The sequence below is a fragment of the Bubalus bubalis genome, chromosome 17 (assembly GCF_019923935.1).
Source record: "Bubalus bubalis isolate 160015118507 breed Murrah chromosome 17, NDDB_SH_1, whole genome shotgun sequence".
Taxonomy (NCBI): domain Eukaryota; kingdom Metazoa; phylum Chordata; class Mammalia; order Artiodactyla; family Bovidae; genus Bubalus; species Bubalus bubalis.
In genome coordinates this window covers 49,470,360-49,484,807 of record NC_059173.1, presented here as the reverse complement: position 1 = coordinate 49,484,807, position 14,448 = coordinate 49,470,360, and the positions used below count along the sequence as shown (strand labels likewise).

At 38.6% G+C, this 14,448-nt stretch overlaps 1 long non-coding RNA gene across 1 annotated transcript; it reads right to left on the bottom strand.

Annotated features, from left to right (window-relative positions):
• Window positions 1-12,336: 12,336 nt before the first annotated feature.
• Window positions 12,337-14,220, bottom strand: LOC123330064. Its single transcript, XR_006545772.2, has 2 exons — window positions 13,634-14,220; window positions 12,337-12,447 (listed from the first exon to the last, which is right to left on the bottom strand). It is a non-coding gene; the product is annotated as an uncharacterized LOC123330064 (long non-coding RNA).
• Between the last annotated feature and the right edge of the window lie 228 nt (window positions 14,221-14,448).

Below are 14,448 nucleotides of genomic sequence, written 5' to 3'. Positions count from 1 at the left end.
ATTGCTTCTTGCATGATGGAAAACACTCAATAGAAAGAGTTCAGCATAATCAACTTGACACCAGGTGGATGAATGATCTTCAGAAAAATGGTGCCATAGTAGAACATAGATCTGGCTTCTGCTTTTAGCAAGTTTGGCATTCTGCCAGGGCAGTAAAGCAGATCTTGATGTGGGCAACTCTTGTTGGTTGAACTCATGTCTAACCTCAAACTCTGCTACCATTGTACCTGGATTCATTGGATAAGCACCAAGAAGGCTGATGATAAAAGCTGGCTAATATCCAAAATAAGTCAACCATGTTGCCCACCCAGAAACTTATGGATCCCTCTGCAATGGAGAAATGTATATGAACTTTCACAAGGGCCACAAATCTCTTCACACTTGGTGCTCAGTCTGAAAAACCCAACCACAGAGCCCTTCATCTCATCCTCTTATCAAGCTTACAATGATTTTCCTTCTAGTCCCTTACCAGTAAAACTAGGCAAGTCACTAGGCATTGCCCATTATTTAGTATAAATTTTAAACTCTAATCATTTCTCCTTCCTCATGAAATGTACAACTGAATAGCCTGCTAAAATTATGCCTACAGAAGTATTTTCCCTTATCATTATCCTTCAGGGCCAGACATGAGAGGGGCTGAAGAGTAGAAACAGCCCATTTATGTCGAATTCCAGGGTTTCATACTGATGCATGAAATATTTCGCTTCTCTCAACTGTTTATAGTGAACAGTTCATGAGGTAGTAGTGTGGGAAAAGACAAGGGCAGCTCTGCACCAGCAGGTGTTGTTGTGAGAGTCTGAGTCATCTGCTCAAAATTTATTTAAATCCTGTTTGTGTACAACCTCACCTGCATCTCAGAATGTAAAGCTGTTATTCATATCCAGGTTTGTAGAAGAAAACGGAGGCAGCTCATTAGAGACTGCTTTGATCAAAAATCATTTGGAGTCCCAAATAAATCCTAAAATCATTAATAAGGCCCCAGGATGATGCCAAAGGAGATTATTTATCATCAAGGGAACAAATTACATAAAAACTCGTGTGTTGTGTGCTCCGATTCTCCTCTTAGGAGTTGATTGCTACTTTGTACTCTCCAGAGACATGCAGGATACCACTGGCTATGCTGTACTTATGGTCTACATGACAGGAAGCTTGCACTGCAGCCTGGATTTGGTACACAGCTTCTTTGATTTTTGACAGTCCTAGGAACCTCTCAAGTTACTGGGTGAATTGTTTGAAGAAGCCCACCTACATATGATACATTTTGCGTTCAAAATCTTGAAAGGCTTCCTTAACTAACCTTGTACTTATAATTGGTAACTAGTGCAAGATGCAGCCAAATATTTTCAAATTTAGAATGTAGCCCTTTCCTCCGAAAAGTATGGTTCACCAAATGCAGCACCAGCATGACCTAGAAGTTTGTGAATAATTCAATATTTCAGGTGCTTGTTGTTTAGTCACTCAGTTATGTCTGATGCTTTTGGACCCCATGGACTGGAGTCTGCCATGCTCCTCTGTCCATGGGATTTTCCAGATAAGAATACTGGTATGGGTTGCCATTCCCTCCTCCAGAGGATCTTCCCCATCCAGGGATTGAACCCCATGTCTCTTTCATGGCAGGTGGATTCTTTACCACTGAACCACCTGGAAAGCCATCTCAAGCCTGACTGCAAAGCTATTGAGTCACAATATGCCTGTTAACAAAATCTTCAGATGAGTTGTGTGCATGTACCTTTGGGATTAAGAAGCACTGTACTCAGCCATTAAATGGAATTCACTATTATAAAAAACCCCTAAATTTTGAGGTTTTAAGTTTAACCCTTAGCATTTACATGTTTCTCTAAAATATCTCAGTTACTTACTTCCTCTACAACTACTTACCACGTGAAAATATCATGACATCACTAATGAAATTGGCAGGAGTATTGTTTAACAGTTTGTCTAGGTAATCACTAAGGTCATGCATCATATTTTAACAAACTAGAACAGTTGACATTGGAGAAGGCAATGGCACCCCACTCCAGTACTCTTGCCTGGAAAATCCATGGACGGAGGAGCCTGGTAGGCTGCAGTCCATGGGGTGGCTAAGGGTCAGACACGACTGAGCGACTTCACTTTCGCTTTTCACTTTGATGTACTGGAGAAGGAAATGGCAACCCACTCCAGTGTTCTTGCCTGGAGAATCCCAGGGACGGCAGAGCCTGGTGGGCTGCCATCTATCGGGTCACACAGAGTCAGACATGACTGAAGCGACTTAGCAGCAGCAGAACAATTGACTTAGTCCTAAATTATTATGATCTACTGCTCTGCCTTTCAGTGAATGTAAGCCACTTCTGGAAGTTCTTGGTAATATATACAGAAAGTGATATAAATGCCAAATCAATATCCCATATTCATTTGCTCCAAGGTAGCAAAATTGGAATAGTAGCTGCAACTGGATTTATCATTTCATTAACTTTAAGATGATCCACAGCCATCTTCCAGCTAACCTTCAATGCAGTAGATAACATCACTCTCAAATATTGAACATAGTATTGCTTTTACTTTGCTTCTCTTTTAGGAAGGGTTAGGGCCAGGGGTTTTCAAATGACTCTTCCTAACAATAATGAAGACAAAACACTCAGTGTTGAGGATTATACTTGTTGTGTATAATCCCTCTTAGGAACTAGGGGAAAAGCAAAAGGTTGATGAATGAATCTAATGTACCTACCCTAAACACAAGAAACTCTAAATCTTCATGGATCACCAGACGGTCATTGGACCAAATGCTGAGGTATGGCCTGTTCTTGTCAACACAGAAAGCCAGGTCTAATAATCTCCCTAAAACATGGATATTACATTTCCCCAGTGTAAAGTCAACTGATATTTGCTCAGGCCCTCTGAGGAAGACTTGAAGAAAGATTTACAGTATATATTAAGGCTTATATATACTTAAGTCAGATTCTTCTTTAACTGAAACTAGGATTTCTTTCAAAGAGCTTTGGGCCCATGAATTTTGAAACTTTTGTAAGGTTTTAATTTTCCATTTAATTTTAATTTCAATTGCAATCATTCAAATGTGATACCTACTCATCAACTTATATTGGTGAGTTATTGGCCAAGTTTTGTTTTACTACACTGAACAACTGTTTCTCTACATTCTTGCATGATACAAATTAAAATCATGGAACACATTTATTTTATTCACTATTTTCCCTAGAAAGAACATGTAATCCTTCTCTTACCTCCACTCATACAGGTGTCTGACCTGTGGTTACAAGCCTGGAGACAATGAGGAGATGAAGTGAATACTGGGGAAGATGGGTGATCCATTGGCAGGCAATAGTCTTAGGAGAGGTGCTCCAGAGTTTTCAATCAGGGAAAGGCTAGTTTCCTTAGAAGTGGGGCCAGAGAGAAGAAAAGAAGCAAATTTCACTACTTTCACTGTGACTGCATTGAGTAATAACATTAGACTAATTTAATTATAGCTTAAATTATTTTCTGGAATGAATAAGAATGTGTCAGAGAAATATATTGGTTTTTTTTTTTTTTTTTTTTCTCTTTGGGAAGAGATGAAAATTCAGAGGGAATTTTTTTATATTCTTGTCACTTTCAAAATCTGTGTTTGCAATAAAGATTAATATGTCTGCAGAGGACTTCCCTGATGGTTCAGTGGCTAAGAATCTGCCGGCCAATGCAGGGGACACAAGATTGATTCCTGGTACAGGAAAATTCCATATGCCACAGAGCAGCTAAGCCCGTGCACTACAACTACTAACCCCACGTTCTAGAGCCTGAGAGTAGTAACTTCTGAGCCTGTGCACCGCAGCTACTGAAGCCTGTGCACCCTAGAGTCTTCCCTCTGCAACGAGAAGCCAACACAATGAGAAGCCAGCACAGCACAACTAGAGAGTAGCTCTCACTCGCTGCAACTAGAGAAGGCCTGTACACAGTAGTGAGAACCAAGCACAGCCAAGTATAAACAAATAAATAAATAAAATTTATTTTTAAAATGTATCTATAGAAATAATAAATAGACTTGACTGATATGCTGCTATGGTACACTCACCTAGAGCCAGACATCCTGGAATGTGAAGTCAAGTGGGCCTTAGAAAGCATCACTATGAACAAAGCTAGTGGAGGTGATGGAATTCCAGTGGAGCTATTTCAAATCCTGAAAGATGATGCTGTGAACGTGTTGCACTCAATATGCCAGCAAATTTGGAAAACTCAGCAGTGGCCACAGGACTGGAAAAGGTCAGTTTTCATTCCAATCCCAAAGAAAGGCAATGCCAAAGAATGCTCAAACTACCGCACAATTGCACTCATCTCACATGCTAGTAAAGTAATGCTCAAAATTCTCCAAGCCAGGCTTCAGCAATACATGAACTGTGAACTTTCAGATGTTCAAGCTGGTTTTAGAAAAGTCAGAGGAACAAGAGATCAAACTGCCAACATGCACTGGATGATCGAAAAAGCAAGAGAGTTTCAGAAAAACATTCATTTCTGCTTTATTGACTATGCCAAAGCCTTTGACTGTGTGGATTATAATAAACTGTGGAAAATTCTGAAAGAGATGGGAATACCAGACCACCTGACCTGCCTCTTGAGAAACCTCTATGTGGTCAGGAAGCAATAGTTAGAACTGGACATGGAACAACAGACTGGTTTCAAATAGGAAAAAGAGTACGTCAAGGCTGTATATTGTCACCCTGCTTATTTAACTTATACACAGAGTACATCATGAGAAATGCTGGGCTGGAAGAAGCACAAGCTGGAATCAAGATTGCCGGGAGAAATATCAATAACCTCAGATATGCAGATGACACCACCTTTATGGCAGAAAGTGAAGAGGAACTAAAAAGCCTCTTGATGAAAGTGAAAGAGGAGAGTGAAAAAATTGGCTTAAAACTCAACATTCAGAAAACGAAGATCATGGCATCTGGTCCCATCACTTCATGGGAAATAGATGGGGAAACACTGTCAGACTGTATTTTTCTGGGCTCCAAAATCACTGCAGATGGTGACTGCAGCCATGAAATTAAAAGACGCTTGCTTCTTGGAAGGAAAGTTATGACCAACCTAGAAAGCATATTGAAAAGCAGAGACATTACTTTACCAATAAAGGTCCATCTAGTCAAGGCTATTGTTTTTCCAGTGGTCATGTATGGATGTGAGAGTTGGGCTGTGAAGAAAGCTGAGCGCTGAAGAACTGATGCTTTTGAACAGTGGTTTTGTATAAGACTCTTGAGAGTCCCTTGGACTGCAAGGAGATCCAACCAGTCCATTCTGAAGGAGATCAGCCCTGGGATTTCTTTGGAAGGAATGATGCTAAAGCTGAAACTCCAATACTTTGGCCACCTGATGTTAAGAGTTGACTCATTGGAAAAGACTCTGATGCTGAGAGGGATTGGGGGCAGAGGAGAAGGGGACAACAGAGGATGAGATGGCTGGATGGCATCACTGACTCGATGGACGTGAGTCTGAGTGAACTCCGGGAGTTGGTGATGGACAGGGACGCCTGGCGTGCTGCGATTCTTGGGGTCGCACAGAGTCGGACACGACTGAACAACTGAACTGAACTGATATTAGCTATACTTACTAAGAAGTCTGCTGCTGCTACTGCTGCTGCTAAGTCGCTTCAGTCGTGTCCAACTCTGTGCGACCGCATAGACAGCAGCCCACCAGGCTCTGCCCTCCCTGGGATTCTCCAGTCAAGAATGCTGGAGTGGGTTGCCATTTCCTTCTCCATTGCATGAAAGTGAAAAGTGAAGTGAAGTCACTCAGTTGCTACCCACTAGTAGGGACCCCATGGACTGCAGCCCACCAGGCTCCTCCATCCCTGGGATTTTCTAGGCAAGAGTACTGGAGTGGCTTGCCATTGCCTTCTCCAACTAAGAAGACAGAAGCTATATATTGAAATCTTTCTCTTACAAATGTGCTTCATTTTATTTTCAGTAATAAGTAAGATGTTTATTTTCTTTATCAAATAAGTAATTATAATTGGCCCATTACCTGAAATAGCCATAAGACTAAACTTACATATGTTAAAATAATTATTTTCTCAATAAGATGCCTCTACATAAGACAAAGTTGAAAATTATGGGCAATCTTATACTGATACTGAAATTTATCAATATTATTAGCATTTAACATGGAAATTTCTATAAAATAATTGTAGCATCTTACATGTCTATTTTGCACATCTTCTCTGACAATTATGCAGATAAGCAAAAAAAAAAAAAGCAAATAAGTACAACAAATAAGGCCATGTCATACCCCTGGCTACAACATAGGGAGTAATAAAACAAGCTTAAAAATCTCAATTTACATACAAAGTTTGCAAGAAATACCTGAAATAAGCAGCATCAGTTGGAAGTTCAGTGAAAGTTGAGTGAAAACCAGGATTGGGTACAAAGTTAGGAAACACAAAATCATTGCCAGAAAGCAAGGCACTCACCTAACTGAAGAAAGTCTCATTTGAACACTGCCATGACGGAAATCAAACAGAAAGAATTTTATTTTTTATTTTAATTTTTTTATTTTTGATGTAGGTATCACACAATACAATATTGTAAAGTAATTAGCCTCCAATTAAAATAAATAAATTTAAATTGGAAAGAGTTTTAAAATGTACAGAAGCAGAGGAAGAGCCTTGGGAAGGCACTGCTTTGGAGGCAGGAAAAAAGAGGGCAGAGTATAACTGTTAAAAGAATGAAACATCCACCCCTTAAGAAGAACAGAACACAAACTGCTTAGAACTCGCTAGGCTCAAAATGGCAGAAGATTCAACTCCCAGTAGTCCTTGAGCCTTATTATGCATTCATTGTAATACATTAGCATATGCTAAATAACACACCCACAGATGCCACGATCATAAAAGGCCAAAAAGTGAAAAGTGGAAATCCCCGCCACTTAACCAAAATAGTTGGAATAATCCTCCAGTTGTTAGCCTATGAAAGTACCCAGTCCATAAAAACTGACAACCCTGCAGCCCGTGGCCTTTTGCTTTCTGAGAAGATCCACTCTCTGAGTGTCTATCTCTTTAAATAAACCTGCTTTTGCTTTACTATGGCTGCTGGTGAATTAATTCCTGTGCAGAGTCAGGACCCTCACTTGGTGGCCATCCCAGGGACACATCTGAGAACTGGGACAAGGACCGTCTTCTCACACCCTCTTTTCCTGAAACAGTTCTACTTTGAGAGAGGCTCCTCTTTCTGAGGAGCACCTTTTGAAGACTTGGTATAAGTAAAAGACAAAACACAAATGTTTATTAAAGTCCAAAAAAAAGCAATCCTGGGCATCACTTACAGTTATGTTTAGATCTGTCATTTATTTATTTATTTTTGGCTGTGCTGAGACTTCGTTGCTGCTTGGACTTTCTCTAGTTGCAGTGAGCGGGAGATATTTCGTAGCTGCGATGCATGGACTTTTCATTGTGGTGGTTTCTCTTGTTGCAGATGACATGCTGTAAGGCAAGTGGGCTTCAGCAGTTGCAGCACATGGGCTCAGTAGTTGTGGCTCCTGGGCTCTAGAGCACAGGCTCAATAGTTGTGGCACATAGGCTTAGTTACTCCAAGATATGTGGGATCTTCTCTGATCATGGCTTGAACCATGTCTCCTGCATTGGCCCACAGATTCTTTACTACTGAGCCACCTACGAAGCCCCTGGATTTGTCATTTCTTAAGTAATGAGTCAATTTACCTTTCTTGATCTTAAAGGTTATCATCTCTAACTGCCTGTTAAAGTTTACCTATTATTTAGTCATGGAAAAGTAATTTCTCAGACTTTTGCCAAGTAAACTAGAAGAGGCTACCATATTAAGAACAATAAAGGTCCATTAACCACCAAAAAATAAGAATGAAAAGAAGCAAAAAGAGAACCTTAAAATCAAGTATCCCCAAAGCCTTTGCATTTTGCACGTCTTGTCCATAAATTAAAAAAAAAAAAAAGTACTTTGAAACTTTGAAATATAGAAATCCTCCCAAACCCCCAAGCCTTTTACACAGACAAGTGTTTTGATGACCTAGGAAAACTCCGATATTTCAAAATAAACAGGAGAAAAAACCAGGCATTAACCATATATTCTAGTCTTAAATGAAAATTTAAATTAAAATAATTCAGTTAATGAAGTTCAGTTCAGTTCAGTTGCTCAGTTGTGTCCGACTCTTTGCGACCCCTTGAATCGCAGCATGCCAGGCCTCCCTGTCCATCACCATCTCCCCGAGTTCACTCAAACTCACTTCCATCGAGTCAGTGATGCCATCAAGCCATCTTATCCTCTGTCGTCCCCTTCTCCTCCTGCCCCCAATCCCTCCAAGCATAAGAGTCTTTTCCAATGAGTCAACTCTTCGCATGAGGTAGCCAGAGTACTGGAGTTTCAGCTTTAGCATCATTCCTTCCAAAGAACACCCAGGGCTGATCTCCTTCAGAATGGACTGGTTGGATCTCCTTGCAGTCCAAGGGACTCGCAAGAGTCTTCTCCAACACCACAGTTCAAAAGCATCAATTCTTCGACGCTCAGCTTTCTTCACAGTTCAACTCTCACATCCATACATGACCACTGGGAAAACCATAGCCTTGAGTAGACAGACTTTTGTTGGCAAAGTAATGTCTCTGCTTTTCAATATGCTATCTAGGTTGGTCATAACTTTTCTTCCAAGGAGCAAGTGTCTTTTAATTTCATGGCTGCAATCACTATCTGCAGTGATTCTGGAGCCCAAAAAAATAAAGTCTGAGTTAATGAAGTAATCCTCCTCAAAAACCTAATACTGATCGTGAATAAATGCTACTAAAATTAGCATTTGTAGGTAGAGAATAATTCTAATTTGAAATTCAAATTTATAGACAAATGAACAAAAACTTGGAATTGATGAATAAATTTATTAAATTTAAAGAACTGAAGAAAAAGACAAAAGTTCTCTCAAGAATTAAAACTAAGTACAACAGGAGGGTAGGATGAATTGAGAGACTGACATATATATATATATACATAGATATATATAAAATGGGCTTCCCTGGTGACTCAGATGGTAAAGGATCTATCTGCAATGTGGGAGACCCAGGTTCAATTCCTGTGTCAGGAAGATTACCTTGAGAAAGAAATGGCCACCCATTCCAATATTCTTGCCTGGAGAATTCCATGGACAAAGGGCTGTGGTGGGCAAAAGTCCATGGGGTCACAGAGTCAGACACGACTTAGCAACTAACACTTTTATATGCATAAAATAGATACCAAGTGAGAACCTAAGTTTAGCACTGGGAACTCTAATCAGTGATCTGTGGTGATCTAAATGGGAAGGAAATCTAAAAAAGAGTGGATATATGCATACCTATAACCAATTTACTTTCCTGTACAGCAGAAACTGACACAACATTATAAAGCAACTATACTCCAATAAAAATTTCAAAAAATTAATACAAGAAGTTAAAGATAATTAGATATAATTGCAAATATACCCCGTAGCTCAGTTGGTAAAGAGTCTGACAGCAATGCAGGAGACCTGGGTTTGATCCTTGGGTCGGGAAGATCCCCTAGAGTAGTAAATGGAAGCCCATTCCAGTATTCTTGGCTGGAGAATCCCATGGACAGAGGAACCTGGCAGGCTACAGTCTATGGGGATGCAAGAGTCGGACACTACTGAGTGGCTAAGCACATTAAGCACATAGCAAATATACAAAAGGTAGAGAGTTTTACAAAAACAAAATAAATAGGTAAAGGTTATCTGTGAGAAAGTCATTGAGAAGGCAGATATTCATCATTATATAATTGGCACTCCTAAAAAGAAAACTAAATAATGTTTGAAAACTATCTTTTTTCTCTCCCTTGATAAGAGCATATATTGGTAGATTTTTTTTTCTTTTAAATATAAAGATATGTATTTCCTTTTCCAAACACCCAGGCAAATTAATAGAGTTCACTTATAATTTAAACAATATTAATCTGAGATAAACATTTTCATAAAGAACAGATAATAACAACAATGGAACAATACTTTCAAGAGAGTGACGAGAAGGATGTGTGAGCTGTGATTTTATATTCAGTCAAGGAGCTTTTCAAAATTCAATACTAAATACAAAAGTCATTATTTAATCATGGGACAACTCAGGAGTAACAAATGAGCAATTCCTGGGGAATCTATGAGAGAATAAACTTTATCCAAGCAAGAGCTGACTGAAGAATTTTTGGTAAATAATTTGTGATAAACTTTGAATACATAATCTTACAAATGTAAGAGTAAAAAAAAGTTTAGGACAAGTAATAATAACAGTAAACTGCGTAAGTTCTGAGGTATCAAATAACACATCTAACACAAATAGAAGGAGAAAACGGGAAGGAAAAACACTCCAACTCACTGACTGATACACAAGTAATAAATGGACGTAGATGATTACATTTTAAATGAGAAGAACAGTTGTGTTGAAATAAATTCACACGTGGATGTAAGAGAGGCTTTCCTCTTGTGAAGAGAAGTGTCAATTGAAGCTCCTCTGTCATTTGCATGTGTATAAACGAGAATTATTTTGTATTGCTATTGGTTGTCTACAATTCACACCATTGTAAAATAGCTCAAAGGCAACTGAGTAATCAGATAGCTCCAAACTACCCCCTCTGCTCTCCCCAGCTACTTTTTTGTTTATTCTGTCTTAACAGTATTTCCTCTTTTTTTAAAACCAAAATAATTCCAAACAAATATTATTCTTGATTGCAAAATAAATAAGGCTTTATTATGCATGTACTGCATATTTAAATAGATGCAGCAAGAGTATTAATTTACCTGTGTGCCTTATATTTGCTATACTGAATGTTTTCATAAGGGCTCTCATGTTTGACTTTTAAAAACCTCTATTTGCTTTCACAAAACTAGGAAGCCAAGCTCAATAGACTTCAGATTTCACCTGCAGGGTTTATAATTTGTATAAATCTCTCCTTTCTTGAAATCTCAAAAATGTTCTTAAGATCCTTACTTGCCAGGAAGTAATCTCTCTTCCATCTACAAGTCTGAGAATCTTTAATTTGCATATGCCTGATGATGTATAATGTGGAACGTCTTTTCACTTATTTATTTTCCGTCTGTGTATGTATTTGATAAAGTGTGTGTTAAAATTTTTGGCTCTTTATTTATTTTTAGTTATTTGTCTTATTATTGCTGGATTTTAAGTGTTATTTTGAATAACAGTCTTTTATTGGATAGTGAAAACTGCTCAGCCATCCGACTCTTTGCGACCCCATGGTCTGTCTGTGGGATTCTCCAGGCAAGAATACTGGAGTGGGTTGCCATTCCCTTCTTCAGGGGATCTTCCTGACCCAGGTCTCCTGCATTGAAGCCACATTCTTTACCATCTGAGCTACCAGGGAAGCCCTTTATTGGATATGTCTTTTGCAAATATTTTATCCCAGTGTGGCTTGTCTCATGCTCTTGACAATGTCTGGCAGGAAAAAAAAAAAAGAAATTAATTTTGATGATATCCACCTTATCAATTGGTGAAGGAAATTGGCCACCCACTCCCGTATTCTTGCCTGAAAAATTCCATGTACAGAGGAGCCTGGTGGGTGGGCTATAGTTCACAGGGTCACAAAAGAGTCAGACACGACTTAGTGATTAAACAATAACAGACAAGAAAAACCAACAGACCCTTGAATAAACTTTCATGTTTGCCTCCATAGTTAGCAAGGTCCTTGTATGAAGATCTCAACCTATGAATGTACCTAATTTGTACATATTGTTGAAATCCCACATGACCTCCAATGGCTTCTCTCTATACTTTTTTTTAGGATGTGGGAGTACCAATCCTAGCTAAACATGATCTCTATGCATCCCATTTAATGGGTTTCCCAGGTGGTTGAGTGGTTCAATCCTGGGTTGGGAAAATCTGCTGGAGGAGAATATGGCAACCCACACCAATATTCTTGTCTTGGAAATCCCATGGACAGAGCAGCCTGATGGGCTGTAGTCCCTGGGGTCACAAAGAATCAGATACTACTGAGCAGCAGCAGCTTATCAATTATTTTACTTCATGATTTACATTTTTGGTAAAAAGGATCACAATACCCAGATTATCTAGGTTTTCTCTTAACTTCTAGGAGTTTTGTAGTTTTGCATTTACATTTAGATCTATGATCCAACTTGAGTTAATTTGGGGGAAGGATGCAAGGTCTGTGCCTAGATATATTATTTTTTTTTTTTTTTTGCCTGTTGATGTCCATTTGTTTTAGCACCATTTGTGCAAGAAATTTTGTTCCATTATATTGCCTTTGCTCCTTTGTCAAAGATCAGCAGACAATATTTTTGGCATATTTTTGCTTTCTCTCTTCTGTTCCATACCTATTTGTCTTTCTTTTCATCAGTACCAAACTATTTTTATTACTTCAGCTTTATTGTAAGTCTTGAAGTCAAGCAGTTTCTGTCCTCCAACTTTGTTATCCTCCTTCAATATTGTGTTGGTCTTTCTGGGTCTTCCTCCTCTCTCTATAAAATTTAGAATCAGTTTATCAATATTGGTAAATTAACTTTCTGGGATCTTGTTAAGGATTTCGTTCAATTTATAGATAAAATTGGGAAAAATGAACACTTTGACAATACTTAGTCTTCCTGTCCATGGACATAGAGTACCTGTTTTTAAATTCTGTTCATCAGAATTCTGCAGTTTTTCCACTACAGATTTTAAACATATTTTGTTAGATGTATATCTAATTATTTATTCTTTTATTTTTGGTGCTAGAGAAGGCAATGGCACCCCATTCCAGTACTCTTGCCTGGAAAATCCCATGAATGGAGGAGCCTGGTGGGCTGCAGTCCAAGGGGTCGCTAAAAGTCAGACACAACTGAGCAACTTCACTTTCACTTTTCACTTTCATGCATTGGAGAAGGAAATGGCAACCCACTCCACTGTTCTTGCCTGGAGAATCCCAGGGACGGGGGAGCCTGTTGGGCTGCCGTCTATGGGGTCGCACAGAGTCAGACAGGACTGAAGCAACTTAGCAGCAGCAGCAGCAGCATGATGTTCATCTAGGAATGAAAGGAGACATCCTTGTCTTGTACCTATCTTAGTGGAAAGCTTCAAGTTTCTCACCATTAAACATGATGCTAGCTGTAGGGTTTGTCTGCTGCTGCTAAGTCGCTTCAGTCGTGTCTGACTCTGGGTGACCCCATAGACAGCAGCCCACCAGGCTCCCCCGTCCCTGGGATTCTCCAGGCAAGAACACTGGAGTGGGTTGCCATTTCCTTCTCCAATGCATGAAAGTGAAAAGTGAAAGTGAAGTCGCTCAGTAAGTGTCCAACTCTTCGTGACCCCATGGACTGTAGCCTAGTCACATATAAATTGTAAATGTTTCGTTTCAGTTTCAAAAGCAAGATCTATTAAATAGTATTGGGATGGAGATAGCTTAAAAAGAAAGAGAAAGAACTTTCTTATATATTCAGAATATAGAACATTAAAACAATGCCAAAACTATTCCAAATAAATTACATAATCAAATTGCCTTCATCAGTTCATTAGACTCTGTGACTGATTCTTGGATCTTGGGTTAACACTAACTCTAAAGAGAGTTGGAAATCCTGACAGCATAGTGGCATGATCTGAATGCTGTCTAAGCAGTAACATCAGGAGTGTATATCCAGAATCTATTCTTTGAAATGTCTTGGTTTAACGTACCTTTTCACAGGGCTTTGACATGGTCTTTCTTTGATGAAGAAAGAAACTCTGGTCTGTAGTTGATTGCAGGGCCTTTGGTCAGCATCAGAGTAAGATAAAATCCATGTGTAAATGGCAGATGTTAAACAGTCATTGCTAATTAATCACTGATAATTTTTTTGTGGACACTATGAAAAATCTTCACAACAAAAATAATGCAAATGACAAGGAAATGGGTGTTTCTGTAGCATGCAAAATAAGGTAAAATAGTGACTTCCTCAAAATTTGACAAGATATCATTAAGGGCAATGATTAAATGTATTTTCAAAGTCAATGAATATTTCAATGGAGAGGAAAATTGTTGACATATAATGTAAAATAATCCTGAAGCATTAAAAATATAAATTATCAAGAACATAACAAAAAAAAAAGAGAGAGAATACACCAAGAAAATATCAAAAGTGATTCAGTAAGTCTGGATAAGAACCCAAAGATCTGAATTTTTATAAAATATTATAGACAATTTAGACCTGCATTCCTAATGAGAAAGAACTAGCTTAGAAAAGGCTAAATTTAAATTAAAAAATAAGGTTGAGATCAAGATATCATTTTTAATAAGAACTGATATTATGTCTGGTAGCATTTGACTCATTCTCTAAAATCAAGCAACCAACCACCAAGACTACTAAACAGAAAGAATATGAACACTGATGGTTTCTGAGAATTTCCCTGTTTTGTTAACAATAGTGAAGGGTGTGATATATTATCCTACTTGCACAGCTATAGCTGGAGAAAAAAGTTATTTATTGATTCAAGCAGATCAACAGCTTAGTGAC